This window comes from Gekko japonicus, unplaced genomic scaffold (genome assembly GCF_001447785.1).
Source record: "Gekko japonicus isolate JY-2015 unplaced genomic scaffold, Gekko_japonicus_V1.1 scaffold550, whole genome shotgun sequence".
NCBI lineage: Eukaryota > Metazoa > Chordata > Lepidosauria > Squamata > Gekkonidae > Gekko > Gekko japonicus.
In genome coordinates, this window is record NW_015167070.1 from 1,000,717 (window position 1) to 1,007,238 (window position 6,522).

Here is a 6,522-nt window from a genome sequence, read left to right on the forward strand (position 1 = left end):
ACATGGACCAACAATTTCCAAGATCAGACCCTCCGTTAAATAACACCAAGGCAAACGTATAGAAAAATGAAGTAGATTGTCATAGCTCATGGTACAAAATGTTCTTAAGTAATATTCTTTCTTTTGTATAGTGATATATGAATAGAGTAGATAATGTAGCTCAGATGAACTGACCACTCCATTATGTCTCTTGGATTTCAAATTTTTGGGGTTGGAGAAAGTTAATGTCTTCTTCAATGCCAATAATATATACATTGTGATATTTAAATTTCATTATTATCTTTGGCACATGGATGCTAAAAATATTGAACTGGTGACAGCTCCACTCATTTCAATAAAACCTTTTCAACCAAGGATGTGCAGGATGTGCTAGAGGAGTTTGTAACATCATTTTGTGATATAAGTCATAAGGTAACATTTATTGAGTATTCAATTTTGTCTGTGTTTATCTAATGAAAGTGACAATGTGTACAATCTAGTGTCAAGTTAATTGTGACCAAGAAAGGTGGTTCACATGCATGAACCACTCAGTTCCTCCTTCACAAAATTATCATATTTTACTTGTGTTAGGTTAACTGCACTGACAGACTATGTGCTGCGAAGTCCAGTTTAAGATACTGGTCTTGACCTTAAAGCACTTCACAGCCTGGCATCTTAATGTCTGAATGATCACTTCTCCCTGTACCAGCCCTTGCACCTGTTAATACCAGCACTCCCTGCATTGTATGTTGTTTTTATGAGAGAATAACACACCTACAGCGAGGAGCAGGGCTTTTACTGCTTCAGCTCATAGGCTTTGGATCATAGAATGTTAGAGTTGGAAGGGACCTTGCAGGTCATCTAGTCCAACCCCCCGCACTCTGCAGGAGCATAGCCGAAAGATAGCCCTACAACATACCCGAAAGTCCAGCCTCCGCTTGAAAATGTCCAGTGAAGGAGCATCCACCACCTCCCAAGGCAGACTGTTCCACTGCTCAACCACTCTTACAGTTAGGAGGTTTCTCCTGATATTTAGCTGGTAACGACTCCCTTGTAATTTCCACCCATTAGATCTAGTCTTGCAATCTGGTGCAAGAGAGAATGGATCTGCTCCATCTTCTACATGACAGCCCTTCAAATACTCGAAGACTGCAATCATGCCCCCTCTAAGCCTTCTCTTTCCCAAGCAAAACATACCCAAATCTTTCAGCCTTTCCTCATGACTTGGATTCAAACCCCCTTGCCATCCTGGTTGCCCTCTTCTGGACACGCTCGAGCTTGTCAACATCCTCCCTAAAATTTGGTGCCCAAAACTGGACACAGTACTCCAGGTGAGGCCTGACCTGCTGGTAGAAAATAATGAATGCCTTTTCTCTGTGTGTTATTATTTTTTTGTAAAGGATTGTAATTCCAACTTATTTTGTTTATTTTAGAAGGTGTTTGTATTTTTTTTAATATCTTGGCTGTATTTCACATTTTGTGAGCTGCTGTAATTGTTTCAAAGAGCAGCATACAAATGTTTTAAATGAGCAAAATAATAAAGTTAATAAGACCAAATTCATGCAATCTATTTGAAGTGGGTTGTACATATACTCAGAAGAATTCTGATATCACAACATTTTCAGTCACCTCAACATCTGATGCCACAACAAAAAACTGGAGTACCTTAAATGAGAAATCTAGAAACTCAGGTTACAGTTTGAGGGTTGGGAAGTGAACCGTTAACATTGCACGTATTAAATGGTTAACGTGTGGGACCTAATTAACATTGAGCGTGGTGTTAGTGGGAGCAGCCTGTAGCAGACGGTGCCATCCTCAGCAGAGTTACATCCTTCTAAGCCATTGTACCTCTGTTTAGGATGGCACTGCAATCCTAGGAGTCATTGTATTAGCACTCCATTTTGAACCTCACAGTATTTTTGCTTTGCTTAAGTATTCCCACACAGGTCTGTGCAATGATAGTATCATCAGCATGAGTCAATGTTTCCATCAAGAACGCTATGCTTCAAAAAGATGTATTATTTATGTATTATTTTACTGACACTATACAGCGGTGTGCACTGTTGGGCTAGAGAACACTGCCACAATTCCCATGACTGGAATATGTGCCAGTTTACCATATTGTATGGAGCAGTGCTAAAGCTAGCCATGCCTTCCTAACCACGCTAGTAGAAGTCATCACTAAATACCCCTTCTGTGATTTAGGCTCTGCTTCAGCACTTGCAGTGAAAAACTGTAAGTGATAAAAGACACAATACTGCCAATAGAAACAGCAGTGACACCCCCCCCCCATAATGTTCTGTCAGAAACTTCTTTACCTAATAGCCAACAACCTAATAGCCAAGTGAGGGGGGGGGGGTTGGGGGGGAGGGGCATTAGAAGTAGAAAATTTTCTGGAAAACTTTCTTGAAAATTATTTTTATTTGAATGATACTTGCAAAGAACAAGTGCATATGTAATTAGTAAGCAGCTCTACAATGACAGGGTAGCCCAATCTCCTTACAGAAGGTTGCTTTACAGATCTCCTGACAAAGCTGGATACAAAACGAAAAGTTATCTTTGCGTGGAATATACCCTTTAAAAAAAATCCCATTGCACCATCATTTTTCTTCTTTGCTTTGACTCTGTATTGGTGCAGCTCCCTCTTTTTTATACTGATTCAATATAACGCAGCTTCATGTGTTCTTTTCATCCACAAAGAAAACCATCTTACCCTCAGAACCTTAAAAGTTCTTCACACTGAAAGACATTTCGATTGTTCTCCCCCCCCTTTCATCATGAACACCTAATTCCAGAGAAGTGTATAAATGGAAATCTAAGCTATCAGTTTTCAACAGTAATATAAATTTTTCCATAGCCAGCAGATACCAAACTGTATTTTCCCTGCATGTCAATGTTTTACTTTATTTCATATAAAAATATTCAGATGAAGGCACTGGAAAATGTTGATGGTGAAGGAAAATATAGTTACAGAAGAGCATTAGTCATATAGTAGTAATTTTGCAGCTAGCTGTTTTCTGTTAGTACTTGTGGTTTATCTCAGTCCTGCAGACTATAGGTGCAAATCAGTATCAGCTGATCATTAATAATGCAACTTACAATACCTCAGACTAATTGAACACACTGTACCATCAACTGCAATGCAAACGACCATTTCAAACAGTCACCTGTTTGCGCACTACACTTTTAACCCCAAAACTAACATTTTCCCAGACAGAAGTAAATTCCACCCTGAGGTTTTTCTCTGTTTCAGCAACTCTGTGTGCCTGTTTGTTTCAACACAACATTGTCCTCAATTCCTGTTCAAGTCACAGTCTCAATGAGATCTTTTCAGATGTCTGGAATGAAAGGTATTTGAAAAGTTCCTGAAGTGCTCCTTCACCAAGCAGTAGAGGGGTTAATTAATATTTTCTATGTAGATGTCCACAATAGGACACCAGTACCTTCCAGTAGGTAGCATTACCAAAGGATTCGAGTATAGTGTTATTCTGGAGCAGCACTGTGCAAATGCATTTTGTTAAAAGGGGGCAGTATTGTGCTATTCATGATCAGAGCTATGGATGCACTCTTTTTAAAAAGTAAGTGGAGAGTCATGACAGCAGGATGACAACAGCAGGGGGGGGGGGGAGGCCTGCAATCTTCATCTGGCATGAAAGGGAAACCATGGCTAACAAGGGCAAAAAAAACCCAGATTACCTTCTGCCATACAGAATCTTTGTTGCAAGTGCAAACTGAGCAACAATTGCTGTGGCAACATGAACACGATGGGGAAAAAGACCTTGTGTGGAATCAGCCCCAGATGGGTAGGGATTTGGGCTCTAGGGCTAAACTCTGGTGAGTCCTGGCCCTTATCTGGACTCTCTTGGCCTTACAGTGAAGAACTAGGTACAGTCTGAGCTTTAACACACGTGTGATCGACATTCTAACTTACCATGACCAAATTGCACACTGACATGTGTCAGGCCCTTCAACACAACACTTTGATCCCCCCCCTCAAAGTTCAAATTTGAATGGCATGTCAAATAGCTTTGTAGCTGCTCAGAAGCCCCTTTACAGGCTTTCTTTGAACACTATAGGGTGCATAGGCAGGCTGTACACTAGTGAAAAAGCTACATTGGCTTTTAGCCAATTAGAGGAACTCTTCTCCATGATGCAGAATAAGAACTATATGACTGCCAAGAGAATGTTAGGTCTTGCCTGAAAGACAGATACAATTTCCATGTTGCTACTGTAAGATTTACAATCTTCTTTCATCATCTTAATCATCAAAGCAACACTGATTCTTACGACAACAATTAAACTTGTAACTGTCTCAATGAGAGCAGGAGATAAGGACTGTAAAAAGTAAACGATACTGTGTATCACTTAAAGTTCAGAGGTAAAAAGAAAAGTAGAAGGGAAGTTTTGTACCTACCTTCCAAGAGTTTATCCTGTCATCCATGAATCCCCCCCCCCACTCTGTCTCTTTAGATTAACCACTGGAATTTTTGTAATTTGTACAGGGTTCTAACAATTTCAGTGGTCTGAGAGCTTCACGAAGCATTTGCTTCATACTTTCACCTACTGAATTATTGGCATGAATCCTACAAACTGACACAATCAAAAGAAAGGGGTTACAGGGGAAAATGTCTTGGTCATTCCTAGCTGAAGGGCTAGGGCCAACAAGCTCTGGTCTGTCTGCATCCCTCAAGTGAGCTGGGCCCAACCAGGTCAGGAGTTGGAGCATTGTCCTGTTTCGGTGGGGTTTTGGTTTGTTTATTAAAGGCTGCGGTCACACGGAACATTAGCCACGCAAGAGAGATGGAAGACAGGCGGAGTTTACGGGCGCGATCTCACCAGCACATCTGGGAAGCGTAGCGCTTCCGTGGCACAACCGAGGCTTCCCGCCGAAAACACGCAGCAAAAAACTAGTACCTCGGAGGTACTAGTTTCCGGAAACTGCGGGGCAAGGGCGGGCGTCTGATCGCGTTTCCGGTGGCATTCAGCGCCCGCCCATGTCCCTTTGCGAAAAAGGTTCCCCCCCCCCAAGTCTCCGTGGATGCGCACACGCACCCAACGGAGCATGCGCATTTGTCGTGTACACAAAAAAAGAAAAGCAGTTTGCCGCACCGTGTGCTTCTTCGTTGCGCGCAGGCGTGTCCTGTGATCGGCACCTCTCCCTACCCACGGAACCTCCACGGTACCTCCACAGGAGGTCTGATCGCTTAACTGCATGTTAATTTGCCCCGGGGCAAACAGCCACGCTTCCCCCCCCCCGCAGTTTCCTGCCCGTGTGACCGGAGCCATAATTATACTTTTGCAATTTGTGAATTAGTTTGAACCCACTTTGTGGGGGAAAGCAAAGTATAAATAATTAAATAAAATTGCATACTTTCCTTTCTCCAGAGCTTTCCTGTGGCTGTGGCTCAGAGGTAGAGCATCTGCTTGGCATACAGGTGGTCCTAGGTTCAATCCCTAGCATCTCCAAGTAAAAGGATCAGGTAGGAGGTGATGGGAAAGACCTCTACCAAAGAGCTGCTGCCAGTCTGAGTAGACAATACTTACCACAATGGATCAGCTTGATGTGATATGATGGGCTTGTAAGGAACATTGCATGCTTAAAAAATGACATTACATGGTTATCACTTGAAGACAAAAGTATATAAATTGTCATGTGTATTCAGTAGGAACATGAATGTTCAATGTACCTGTAAGAGAAAGTTTCAGCCAATGGAAGCTCTCTGGCATGTGTTAAAATAAGCATAGTGTCTCCATCACCTCATGACTGTGAACAAGCAGTGCTCATGATTTTTCTTACAGAGGAGGGATACCTGATTTGAAAGACTATTACTCCATGAAGCACTTCTGAAATTCCCTAGATAACTGATTGAGAAAGGGGTGAGGAGAGGTTAGGAAATCTGTAGCTGTGGCTGAAGATGGCTAACTACATTCCTGTCCTCCTCAGTATGAAGGAAAAGACAGATGTATAGTAAGAAACAAACAACAACCTGGCAGGGGAAGAAACTTCTATTTCCCACTCCCTAATCCCTGCATTTAAGACAGGAGCTGACTGGGGTGAAAAGGATCTGGGGTCAAGAGGGAATGTGGGTATATTGTCATGAAGCTTAGTTAAAGATGAGGCAAGTGGATATGAGGCCACTGTTTTGCTGTTTTAAACTCTGCACATTACAAATTGACTTGCAGAATCAATAAAGAGACTGGAGAAACAAATATCCTCAACAGTTACACGTGCCATGGAAGATCAGCTGTCAATGAATGACCACCCCAGATTTGCACGGAGAAAGACAGACCCTTCCTGTACAAAGGCAGTGTATAGGTTCTGTGACTGTCTCTTCCATGCCCTGCTTGTGATATGTCCAAAGACCTGCTTGATCACTGCAGGAACCAGAATGCTGGACTCAGTGAATCTCAGTGAATTCAGCAAGGCAGATTATACGCTGCCATCTGAATCGGCCGCAAGACAGCAACAAACAAGGTGGCTGAATCAAAGCCTTCTCACAGGATATTCCATACTTGAAACCTGTAACGATATGAGCTTATGTT